The sequence below is a fragment of the Patagioenas fasciata genome, chromosome 16, assembly GCF_037038585.1.
Source record: "Patagioenas fasciata isolate bPatFas1 chromosome 16, bPatFas1.hap1, whole genome shotgun sequence".
NCBI lineage: Eukaryota > Metazoa > Chordata > Aves > Columbiformes > Columbidae > Patagioenas > Patagioenas fasciata.
Genome location: NC_092535.1, coordinates 3,734,871 through 3,748,518, shown reverse-complemented (window position 1 = coordinate 3,748,518; position 13,648 = coordinate 3,734,871). Strand labels below are relative to the sequence as shown.

The window sequence follows — 13,648 nt, the reverse complement described above, 5'->3', positions numbered from 1 at the left end:
AAACATCTAATTTGGAAATAGAAAACACGAGGCACGTCCCAAACTGCTTCCGAGAGGTTGGCAAAGGCAGAGAGGGCTCCCGTTGTCCCTGCTGCCCATCGGCCATCTGTGCCCACACGTGGAGATGGGAAGAAAGGAAGAACTCCACCCCGTTCCCAGAGGACGGGTTCAACCTCTACCCCCGAGTGCAGAGAGCTAAGCCAGGCTCACAGTCTTCAATTCATAAGTGTTCATCTATGAAATCGGATTCCCACCCCTCTACACTGAGAATCTGCTATTTCAACGAGGCGCAAGATGTCAGGATTTTTGCCAACATGAGCACAGCTGTCAAAATCTCATCCTTGGAAAGAATCCCAGATAGACACATGTTTTACCCCAGCCAAAATGGTCAAACTTTGCAGAGAAACATTCAGAGAGGGAAAAGGTTCCATATTGTCATTGCAATATCTCGGGATTGCTCACAGCCAGACAACCGGGATACGGTGTTTTAATAGCCGAACCATTAAAAGCAACAGGCATCTTGATATTGACAGCAATAAAAACAGATTCAGCGCCTTTGGCACAAGACTATCAAAAGCAGCATTACGTTAAAGGAAATAAGCTTGTTTGGATTTGGGAGACAACAAATAAAGGGGAAAATACACTTACAATTTTCTATTTCTATAGTATGGTTTTCTAAATATCTTCAGCACTTTTGCCTGGCACTTCCAATGGCCGTCTGGAAAAGCCTCGCATTTACATTGTCCTCGGGTTCACGATCTTCCAAGCCTACCTGGAAATCCAAGCCTAAGGGACTTGGCTGGACTTGCCGCTGATGCAACAGGGAGGATGCAGAAAGTTTCCTCTCCGGATTATCGCAGGGACCAGAGGCAACCACAGCTCTGCACTCCTGGGCACAGCCGCAAGGCAGCTGCATGGAGGGCAGGGAGGGGAGGCACCGCGGCTGTGACCCTGGGGACAGCACACACCTCAACCTGCATTCAGTGGGGACTTTGGGAGGGGGATCCCCAGCCTGGAGAAGTTTTGCAACTTCCCTTTGCAAACGCGTGCTGTCCGGCCTGAACTGAACACAATTATCAACCCTTTGAGCAAACAAGCATCAACCTGTTTTCTTCCTGATTCGAGATGTAAAGATGACAACTGATTTTGCTCAGGTCACGCACAGGGGCAGTGACAAAGCCAGCAGAGTTCCAGCAACAACTCGATCCTTCGTGCAAACGGGACCTTTACTAAGTGTTGCCTTTCTTAGCACGTCCAATTCGCGTGCAAACAGCACTGAGCCGGCAAGAGGTGAACTCCTGCAGCTGAGGGGGTGGGGAGGTGGCATCAGAAACAGCAATCATTATCCTCTTTACTGGAAAACGTGTATCTGAAGGGCCAAATTTACTAGCTGTTCCAGATCTTTATGAGATTCATGAGGCTTAAGAAAAAAAAATTTACTAGGAAGATATTAAACTTCAGTGATTTGAAATGGAAATGTTTGCAAGGGACTCGGGATCAGCTGGTTTCAATTGCAGCCCTGTCTGAAGCAGGGAGGGCTTCCCTTCAGGGCTGAGGACCTCAAACCTCTCCCTGCCCTGACCCTCCAAAGACAGCTAGCGATTAAAGCTGACTGGAGAGCCAACGCTCCATCACTGGGAGGAGCTGTGGTACCCCAGATAAAGGAAAGCACAGATAAGGGAGATGATGAGGAGCACATGGCAGAGATGCTCAAGTGTACTTGTGCAAACTAGCCTAGTCCTGCAGGGCCAGTCCTGAGCTAGAGCTAATAATATCAGGTGAATCTAAACTGCTCCCTAAGCCTGCACCACCCGCCCCAGCACTCCTGGTTCTGTCAGGCTTATTAAATTGCATGGAAAGCTAAACCTGAGCTGGGTCTCTGCATCTGCGCCATGCTGGGAGCAATACAGCCCGATCTGGCACGCAGAGCTCCAGGGAGCAGGGACACCTGCACAACTCTGCATTTTGACCCCGGTGCTTTTGGCACAGGACCGGTTCCTGGCAGAGGCACGTCAACATCTCTGCACCCTGCTCCTTGTTTTTCCTCTGTTCACATGGAAATCTCCTGGTTCTGACAGAGCACATTGCCCCAGACTCAGCCTCTGCTTTCACAGGCGCAATCTCAAACTCTAAACGGAATCTTATCTCTGGGCTGAATTTGACCCAGTGCAAAACAGGAACTAAATTCCCCTCCAAGCATAACAGACAGGACAACAAAACCCTTGGAAAATGTTGGTTTTCCCATATCAGAAGCCCAAAACCACATTACACATATCTCTTAATGAGGATAATAAGCTTTAACTTAACAGTCTCTGAACCAAGCTCATCATCCACTTAGAGTAATATTCCCTTCAGTGCCTTGTAGGGCATGTTGGGATAGGCTGGCCAACATTTAACACCTTTGCATTTGCCAGCATTTGTTCCTGGCTCAGAAACAAACGCAAAACACGCTGAAGATTTCCAAAGGGTATCCAAGTGGGGCGGGGAGCTGATGCAAACGATGCTGACGAGCTCATCGCAGCACTCACACCCCTCCTCACCTTACAGGATGCTTAATTACCAAGGACTCTTGTGGGATTCACACCTACAGCTCACAACTGCTCTGCTGGCATTGAGACTCGGTGAGTGCTGGAAGGTGCGTGGGGTTCCATCCATCTCCCTCCTCCTCCCGAATTACTGGAGAAGGTTTCCCTTCCTTCTTCCTCTTATTTTATCTGATATCCCACAGACCAGGTGTAGAGCTACCTGGCTCACCTGGCTGGCAGATTTGCACTGAAAATATCCAGGCAGCTCATAACCCTTTTCACTGGGATTGCCTTTAATGCTGTGCAACTGAAAATACCAAACGCCTCGTTTTAATATGTTGAAAACTTCTATGTAAAGCCCTAGAGACTACAAGGAGAGCCCTGCTGTCGATGCAGGATTTCAGCACATCAGTTCACCTGCCCAAGCTCCTGCGTTGGCGCGGTCACATCACCAAATGCGCTTGTCAATGTTCAGCATTTCTGCCCGAGGACAAAGAGTTTTACATGATTCTGCTCAGGTACCATTAATGTCTTGAAATGCAATTTTTGGCTCACTTTCCTTAGCTTCCAAATTACTTACAGCACTTGCGTACCGATGTCCAGAAAATTGTCTTGATCTCTTTCAGATATCCAGCTTCACGCCTTGTCCCAATACCACCTTGCAGGAAGGAAGTCCATGAATTCACCTTGCTCTGTATAAAGATATATTCACTTGTTAGAATTAGCATTATCTTTTTAAGTTCTCTTACCAGACAAGCATGATTATGAATCTTTTCTGGGCCTACAGCCTGTTTACTCAGGTAGTTTCACTTAGCAATTAGGTTTTGAAACACAGAAACAACCTTCTCGGCCTATTTATACCAAAAGTTAGGAGCAGACTGACCAACGTTTTGATCAAGATTTCTATAGAACCCACCATACATTTTTTTTTTCCATTTTCTAGTGACAGGAAAACAGGCTTTGATTATTTTTTTGCGCCCATTTGACTATATTAAAATTTCTTAGCTTTACATTAACATATTTCAGCTGGCAGATCACTTGTGAACTCTTCACATCGATTATCGACCTGTGTTGCACAACCGCTCACGTCAGCGACACGGAGCTGATTCTGTTCCTGGCTTGCCAGAGCGATCACTTCTATTTGAAAGGAGAGTTTCCGTGGTGCACAGGCAACCATTTTCATTAGTATTGCTGATTAATTTATCTCCTTTTCCATTAATTCCTATAAAAAGAAAATAAACGGTGATATGAACAAACTGGATAAGGAAAGAAAGTGACAATCGAAGATTTTGTCCTTAACATCATTAGTATTTCCCAGTGAAAACACTCGCGCTATTCTGACTGGCATTGCTCACAGGGTAAAATGCTATCCAGGCTAATGAAAGAGAGCTCAATGTGAATTTCCATTTTTTTATTCAAATATGGTTTTATTTATATTGTTTCCACATTTAAAAGTTAGAGAGCTATTCCCTGATAAAGAGTTGATGCATATTTGTATTTACCTGACCGGAAACTACCGATAACTTCTTTATCTGTCAAATGCTGCATTCATGAACAGCGATGTATGCAGATATGAAAGACCTTAGAGTTTAGATTTTAAAAAGTTAAATGCACTCTTATAATCAAATTTAGCCTTTACTTGTTCTGTATTTACCTATGAATTTTTCAGATCATTAACTAAGTTCCCATGCATTGACCAATTAGTTAATGAGCGATGTTAGTAGAAGGAAACGCAATTTTCCAGAAAACTGAGAGTCTATGAATACTGAAATAACAAACCAAAATAAATCAACTAACTTCAAACCTCTCTCTTAGTATTTGTTAACACACAGGATTGTAAACATTTTCTCCAGGATTATTCTTTCTCCCTTTAACTCCTACTCAAATGGATTTGTAGCTCAGGTCACTGTAATATACCGCACTCTAACATGTTTCACCTGAAATTTCCGGTAAGTCATAGAGCTTTTTTGGCTTTCTACAAGCATCAACTACTAAGTCTTTCGAGCCTCTCTTTAAATCTCAGCCTTTAATATTGCTGGGTATCACAGCTCATACATAGATTTAGTGCTACAGCTCTCTCTAACCAACCAAAAATAAAGCATGGCAATATGGCATTGCCACTCTGGGGAACAGGCTGCTACAAAGATGTACTTGCCCTTGAAATCAATTGTTGATATATTCCCAGTTTTTCCAGATCAGTAGAATATACACAGAGAGGAGAGAAATAGGACAGGAAGAAAAAGAGGGACTGTTTGTAAATGGAGACAGATCCTTCTTCAGACGTCATTCAGGGGATATCTGGTTTCACTGGTCAAGTACAGTTTGTCTAATCTGACTTCAAAATCATTGTTTGCCCCTTAAAATACCTTGGTTGTATGAGACAAGATATGAGTCTCTAGGAGGCTGGCAGGGTGAAGAGAGGAAGAAAAGGAGGGAGACAGAAAGTCAACAGATCAATAAAAGCACTTTAGGATAATGGGTCTACCTCCAGCAGACCAGGTCTGGCTTCCAGGCCAGGCCCAGCACTGCCAGGAAACGTGCATTTGCATGAGTGAAATGTCAAATCCACAGCGTCACGGCAGAAGGTGAGGTCCTGGTTCTGTCCCCATCCTGATTTGGGGGTGTATTTCCCTTCCTGCTCATCCTTGAGAAGACCTGGTGTCCTGACCATAGACAGCAGGACCAGAGTCAGGGAGCCTGGCCAAATCGAAGACATGGGCTTGCAGCTTTTTGGAAAGGACAGGAAAGGAAAGCATTGGGAGAGAATGGAAGGCACAGAAGTGTATGCACATTGGCTCCCCCCACCCTTTTTCTTCCTCCATGCTAGGCAGTTAGATGGAAATAACAAAGTGCCTGAGTCAAGTCAGAGCTGATCTTCCAGGAGTCAGCACCAATTCACTGCATCTGGGCACCACCTCCAAAAGGTTTCTCAACTCAATAGAATTTTATTATAGTAAGGGCCCCATCTACTGCCAAAAAATTGCAGCAAACCACATAGTTAAATAGCTTTTGTTTCATTAAAACACATCCCTTAAACAACTCCCAACTATTCCATTCTACTTTCCATTTCTCACCCTCATCCCCACACATAAGAGAGCACCTATGAGCAAGCGTCAGCTTCACCAAGCACAAGCACGATGTGTGAGTCAGTAAAGGTCTCTCTGCTTTTTATATTGCTACAGAGGCTCCACCCATCGCGGTGACCCAAAAAAAAGGACTTTTCCCCTCTCATAGACCCCACACATACTGGATAAAAACTAGAAAGCAGCAATGAGAAATGGATTTCCCGATCCATGCCGCATGGCCAACCAGTCACGCAAATCTCCCCGTGGAGTAGGAAACATAAAAAAGTCATGCAAATACATTTACTTTCTTAGTGTACACATACAACTTGCAATTGAAAGGGTTAGAGCCTACTTCTATATATCCCAAAGCCTTGGGTTGTCCAGGAGTTTATAAGAACACATTTGAAATCTATAATCTTGACTATAGCACACAATCAAGTATTGGAAGCAGAAGAACTGGGACCTGAGTAGACAAAAAAGTTAACCCAAAGGAACAGAATATTTATACTAAAATAAGGTGGTTAACTACGGGGCCTGGGTCTCTTTCAAGGTTTACCTTATCCAGTTGAAGTTACTCTTGGACTAGGGAGTTATTTTAGAAGCTACAAATATTTTTCAAAGGAACGTTTTCCCTTGTTAACACAAAAAGTCACGCAAGAGGATGGCCCTATAGCTTGATACCTAGGAGCTCTGCTAGGGGCCAGCACTTCTGTACAAAGGACTTTAATTCACCGTAAGGTGCAAGAGCTCAGCAGGAGGCGAGTGACAAATTCCTGCTCCAGAACTGCCCATGCAGCCACCCACACACCACCCTCCCAAAAAGAAAGCAGCAGCTCTGATTCCCCATGCAGAGTGAGGGGAGCGCAATAAAACAAGGAGAAACTGTAATAACACAAGCATCAAATATTGTTTCTCTTTAATTACCCTCTCTCGGTATCTTTGCTCATCAGCTGGAACTCCCTGTTGCTTTTTTAAAGTAAACAAAATAGTGAGGTTTTAATACTGACCCGCCTCACTTCTTCGCTCTGACTAATTGCTGAAACTGGCCATAAATTGCCCATTTTGTGACATTCTAAATAGCCTCATTTACTCCGGACAGCACACATCTGTTTTTGTGCGCGCACACGCACGTGCACGCTTACACAAACACGTCCCTCGGTGCCTGCCGCAGGGACAGTCGGGGCCGGGGCGGCCTGGGTACAATTTCAGCCCCATATTGAGTTTTGGCTGGTGTTGAGGTCCCCGAGGCTGAAGAGAAATAAAGCTCTCAGAGGGGAAACGGCATGTAAACATGGCTTTTATGTTCTCCTGCATGGAAAATGTTCCCTTCAGAGGTGGCTGGCGAAGGAATCACGTGAAGAAGGGCCTGCTGGAGTGCATGGTGGGAGCAAGCTCGCTTGCAACCAGGCAGAGGGAAAGATTGCAAAATGCATCTGTACTTTCTCCTTTCTGAGCAAACAGAGCCAGTTTCCTACAGGTCTGCACAACCAGCGAGAGCAGAGCGCAGCCAGGGCAACGCACACGGCTCAACCACGCAACGCCATTTCAGACGTGAAAATAACCTCCCTTTGCATGTATCATGTGAACCTGACATAAGATTAAACTAAGGGAAGATCTGACCAGCCAATCTAGCTTCATTTCTTCCTCTCATAAAAATGAATAACATGTAAGTAATACTATCATCATGGTTACTGCAACTGCTTTAGACATAACATTCAATAAGTAGGCTATTTAATTTTAATCAGTGATTTATGTCATAGGTACAGGTCCCAACTTGTTGCTCACTTAACACCTATGCTATTTTTTTAAAAACTAGCTCCACTATTTTTCATCAACACGTCGATGACAGACATGGAAGAAGGGGAGAAATGCCTCTCTGTGTAACACACACACACACATTTCCAATGAACGCCGCGCTCTTGTCCGAGGCGATGCCCTTGGCTCTCTGGCTCGGTGATGGTGTAACCAGCACAAGCCCCTTCTTTGGTCAGTGGTGTCAGCCCGGGGCAATTTGGAACCTCATCTCCACCTCCACCCACTCCTGCCCTCCTGCAGAAAGTGGCACAAACCCACAGGAAAACAAGAAGGGCTCTCTGGGCAAGTGCAAAAATCCACCCTGCTCCTCGGGGAAGATGTTCAGATGCGCAATTCACACACGGCCATCCATCAAGACGAGAAGAATTTCTCAAGAACTCTGATAGCGGAAAATATTTGAGGGTTCTTGAGGGGTTTTGTCTTTGGTTTTCAGAGAGGATTTTTTTTCTTCATTTCTGGTGGGAAAGCTTATGCCTTTAATTCTATAACTATAAACTAAATAATACACCAGGGTTGTTTTTTTCTGTCAGGCATGGCAATGGTACTGAACGTATGCAAAGTTTCCACTAAAGGTTTTTGTAACTTAATTTTCCTCTAGAGACTAGAGGAAGCCAGATATTCTGTTTCTTGCTGGAACTTGGCTGGTAGCCACACTGCGCTCCCTTTCCCTGTCATCCACCCCCGGCCCCCAGCACTGTTAATCAGATGGCTGTATCTTCCCTATATTTCTCCTGTCAAGCTATTAAGGGGATACTGAAGAGAGAAAGAAGAGAATCAGCTGAGATATAAACCAGCCCAGCTCCCCAAGCGCTTCTCCCCCTTTTTAAGGTTGCGCTCGCCGCGTTACCGCACACACTCCTGTCGAAGCAAAGGAGCAGCGTATGCTTTCCCGTGCCGAGCGTAAACGGCCGAATTTTGTTTCCCAAAAGAATAGGGGCAAGCAGAAATTCTTCTGCATGGAGCCATCGCAGCACAGAGAGGGAGAAAGAACCACTGAGCCCCGGCTATATGCTTGGAATATTTCACGCTCCTGCCCGCAAGCGCGGTGCTGACCGGAGCTTTGTGCCGCTCCATAGCAGGAGGCTATCGTAGCTCTGCGAGTTTTGGCAGCTCCCTTTGGTGGGAAATTCCTGGCACGTGGTCATCAGCAATTGGAGGTGGCTGTTTGGAGAAAAAGCTTTATGAGGTTCACAAAGAACCCCCAGATCCAAGTTAGACTTAGGGCTGAAAACACTGATTTTTCATCTCATCCCTCACTCATCCTTTGTCTTTGGGGCGCAACAGAAATGCTCAGTCCAGCTCACTCAACTTCTATGGAAATCTTTGCCTCTCATGGAAATGTTCCTAGGGGACCCCTTCTTCACTAGCAGAGAAAATAAACTCCCACCTTGAGATATCTTAGGATTCATGAATAGTTGGTACCAACATTTGCATCTGGGTCTACCTCCTATTCTTGTACACATCAATAAATGAGGCGGGGAGAGGAAGCTATCATGGCTCCAACACATCAGAAACAAGTACTGCTGCATGACTTCGGCTTAAGCTTTGTCTTTGTAACCAACCAGGTAGCAAAATAAGGAAGAACACCATAAAAACACTTCATTTTTCTAGTAATCTGAGAGTTTCTGACTGCATCACAGACCAGGCCCTGAACTCCAGCAACAAACTGCACAAAGATTGATTTTATTTTAGGGAGATCTACTTTGCTGTCCAGCGCTCCAATTTTAAAATGTACTTAGAGAGGTTTTTAAGAGACACTCTGTGAGCTGCTGAGTACCTCAGCTGTTTTGGAAAATTGAATTTAACTATTAAAAAAAACCCCAACTTTCTTGGGTAATCCCTCAGTTCCTTTGAAAACAAATTGTTTACGTACTAGATAAACATCAGTGGATAAAGATGAGGGCACAACGGGTCACTAGACAGATTTTTTCCAAATCTATGTTGAACAGAGAGAGGGGAAAATCAAATTAGTTTACCAATACCCAAGTTCCTTATTCAGGCAGAACATTTACTCACTTCAAAAAGTCTCAGACTAAGGAATGAACTGACAATGCCTGAAAGCACCTTAATGAAGTGTTTGCTCTAGCCATCCCCTCTCTGGGAAAGTCTGAGCTGATTTCTTGGTTTTTAGACATGTTAATCAAATATCACTCCCTTCTCTTTGGGATTTTTATTTGCTTTTGTACTTAGAAAAGGAAAACAAAATAAATTTAGGTAAGTACTACTGCTAGAGAATATTCAACAGCTTGTGTTTTTAGATAAATGTTTGACTGCAGAAAGTCCACGTAACAGGAGGTGAGAAAGAACACAGGAACACTTATGGACACCCAAACAGCGACACACGTCCATGCAAGGTGCGTGAGTAGGGAAAGTGCAACCAAGTTCCATCACAGCCCTCAATATCCCACCGGGACACAGCTCTGCCATGTTCACAGAATCACAGAATGGTTGGGGTTGGAAGGGACCTCTGCAGATGCCCAAGTCCAACCCACCTGCTAGTGCAGGGTCACCAGAGCAGATCACACAGGAGGGTGCCCAGGTGGGTTTGAATGTCTGCAGAGAAGGAGACTCCACAACCTCCCTGGGCAGCCTGGTCCAGGCTCTAGCATCTCAAAGTAAAGAAGTTTCTCCTCGTGTTCAGAAGGAACCTCCTAGGCTTCAGTCTGTGCCCACTGCCCCTCATCCTGTCATTGGGCACCACTGAAAAGAGTCTGGTCCATCCTCTTGACACCCACCCTGGAGATATTTATCAGTATAAATAAGATCCCATCTCAGCTCCTCCAGGCTGAACAGCCCCAGATCTCTCAGCCTTTTCTCGTAAGAAAAAAGCTCCAGACCCCTCATCATTTTTCTGTCCCTCCACTGGACCCATTCCAGTAATTCCTTGTCCTTCTTAAACTGCGGAGCCCAGAAGTGGACCCAGTAATTCCAGATGTGCCTTCACCAGAGCAGAATAGAGGGGGAGGACAACCTGCTGGTCACACTTGTCCTAATGCACCAAAGCACACCCACCTGAGCATCCTCTCCAGCTGTGCTGCCCTTGCTGCAACCTTTTCCCTTTCACTCGCCCTCTCTTCCTTTATCTCTGTTCTATAACCATTATCTCCATCAGCATAACTCTTTAAGATACACCTAGACATCATTTCGCCAATGAATGCATTTCACACAACATTAGTCATATTGTACTGTGGATAATTTTTATGATATTGCCGTGCCTCTCCTTCATACATTGTTACAGTTTAATTTGTACATATTCTGCTGCTGATGTAGTGTCACTCAGCTGTAACCAGAGAGAGCATGATGGTTCTGTATTATCGCAACACATCTTTTCTTAAAGAGAAAAAAAAAGGCAAGCAAAAAAGCAGAAAGAGACTTTTTCTTAGGAGCTTTGCTTTCTAGGATTAGTTAACTGTAGATAGGTCTGCCTGCAGGGTCAGCAAAGAGCCAGATCCCAACTCTGCTAGGTGGAAAAGGATTTAGATTCGGGGTTACATCTCAGGCCCGTTACATAAGTATATGCTGCAAATTTGTGGTTTGAACCAACTTCTCACAAAGTTCAGGGTAAGGGTTTCATATCTGCAGGAGCTCCTCAGACCCTTTTGAGCTGCTTGTCTTCACCAGATGAGCTAATATCAGCTGCTTCCCTTCCAAAAGGTGATACCCATTTTGTGGTTAGATTTAATGCTACAGATCAGTTTTCGAGCCCAGGCATCAGTTTTATAACACATTTAGACACACGGAGCAGCACTGCTAAAGCCTGTCAACTCTTCTAGGTATTCAACAGCCAATATCAGCACCTACACAATAGCCATGCTATTTTCAGTGCTTCTGCTGAGCGATTGAGTCTTCCATATGGAAATGTTTTGCAAAAATAAGGGATTACTTGGAAAGACACTGGGCTAACCCTGCTGAGTATCTGCTTTTCTTCTTTTAATTTCTACAGCATGGAATGTTACTGCTGGTATTTTGGACACTGACCATAAGGTCATAAGACTGAGTGACTGAGACTCCCTCAGCTCTTTGTTTACCTCTTGAAGACAAAACAATTGATAATTTCATCTAATAAACAAGAGCTTTGTTTAATTCTTTAAAAATACTAATTTACTTTTAAAGGAGCTAAGTTTGTCCCACATATTTGAACGCTGCCTAACAGAATATATTCCCCTGACTAATGACATCTAATGGCATTTTTTTCCAGCCAATCATAGTGGTAAACTATTTTTTTTTTCTCCTCAATTGATCTTAATCTAAGACTTATAAAAATATTGCTTGCCCTACAGATTTATTCTTCCAAGTTGACTATGTTAAGCAGAAATGACTGGCTTGTTATGCTGTACCATAAATAAAGATATTCGGCTCTAAAGATAAAACAATGAGTTGCTAAAGAAGAGCTAATCTCTTGGTCTGAGACCTCTGAAAGCATTTTGGTGCCTGGAAGGTCTTGGGTGTTCAACTCCCTGAGTTGTTACGAAATAGCCACGTTATTGTGGGCTGAGAGAACGCCAGTGCAAGGAGTGCCCTCTGCTCTATTCCCAGTTCCTATTCTGAAGAAGTAATTCAGCATCTTAAGTCTCCACCATTTCTTTTAAGGGTTTTTATCATCTTCTCTGAGGACTAATCATGGTAAAAGACCATGGCATACCTAATGTGCTTTGCCCTAATCCTGTAATACGGGAAGATGGGAGGAGAAACTACGATGGAACAATCTTCTGCTTTTATTCCTCCTCAGATCCTCTAAAACATTCATTCACAAAAACAGCCCTGAGATGAGGAGAAACACGGTCTTCTTCTAAGTCTTCCCCAAATCTCTCACATCAATTGCTCTATCAAACAGGTGTTTAGAAAGGGATTTAAAGGGAACAAAGAGATTAGCTCCATATCTGAAACACCTCTAACACCGGCCTGCACAGGGCTCACTACATCCCTATGTCATGCACAGTGTGATCTGTTTGGATTGGAGCTATATTCACCTCAAATTTATCTAGATCTATCTATGCATTTATTCAGACGTGGACTCTGCAAAATACTCTACACCTGTTTATGCTATTTCATTAATTGGCAGTCCTATTCAATTAATTGTAATATCAGTTAAGACCGGAAAAGTTTTGGCATGAGAGAGCAGGTAAGCTCGAGCTATGAGGCTGACGTACGGACTAACAGCATCATCTCATAGGGTTAAAAGGTGTACACGGTGATTCTGCAGACTCCATGGGTGTCAGGCCTGAACGTGAAATACTACAGAATGAGTAATTCTGAAACACAACAGCTTGATGCTGTGAAGAAAATTACCTGACATTATTCCACTCTACATCATACCAAGGAAAAACAAAACATACTGTAAGGTTAATAAGTCTCAAATTCTATCTATGAGGAGATGACTTGAAAGAAAAACAGCTTGTGAAGATGTAACTATAAATACTTAATCCTCTTTAGACTAGCAAGTTGATTCATAATCATAATATTATTCATCCTACACTTACAGGAACCTGTTATGTTAGTACTTTCACACAACTAGAGCACATACCCCTTGACATGTTGACATTCAAGTGGCTTCTCTAGACAATGGTGCCATCTAGGAGACCAAGCCAGGTATCCTCCTGCTGTCTACCGAGTCCTAGGTATGTCTCCTGCCTTATTTTAAATGGACCCCAAGAAATGAGATCAGATATTAGAAAAATACAACTTTCTCTCCAACGCATATGACATTCTTCCACACAGGAGCAAACCCAAGCCACGTCAAAATGAAGGTGTTAAAATGTCCATAAGCACTTGGCCCATGTAGAAGTTCTTATCATGCTTTGTTCCTGTGAATCAATCCTTTCAATTAAGGTAGCTGGGGGATATAATGATGTTTTTATTTGCAATTAAAGCTTTAAATTAAGATCAATAGAGGCAGCTACAGCCCTACCATACCAACAGCCCAGAGGTGTTCATAGGTTTTTAGAGAACACACTTCTGAAACAAACCCATCCATTTTCTATTAAAGATATAATAAAATATCAGAGGAAAAAAAAAGACTGAGACCTTAATACAGGAAAAAGACTCAAGAAATCTTACTATATATATATGTCGTCTTTATTTTTAGGCATCAAGCCAGCAAGGCCTTCTTCCCTATGGTTGCCTTCCCTATGGACTTTTCATGGTCACATCTGGAATAAAGTGGATAGGAACCAGGTCAGGTCAAAGCTGACTCCATCAGAAGAGAAAAGGAAAATAAACATCTATTTAGTTACCATCCTGTAT

At 43.7% G+C, this 13,648-nt stretch overlaps 1 long non-coding RNA gene across 1 annotated transcript in view; it reads right to left on the bottom strand.

Moving 5' to 3' along the window:
- Positions 1-3,122: 3,122 nt before the first annotated feature.
- Positions 3,123-13,648, bottom strand: part of LOC139829211 (uncharacterized) — a 45,718-nt gene continuing 35,192 nt past the window's right edge. The window contains exons 2-3 of the long non-coding RNA XR_011741596.1: positions 3,592-3,747; positions 3,123-3,217 (exon numbers count right to left, since the gene is read on the bottom strand). This is a non-coding gene — a long non-coding RNA (uncharacterized lncRNA). The remainder of the gene's footprint in view (positions 3,218-3,591; positions 3,748-13,648) is intronic.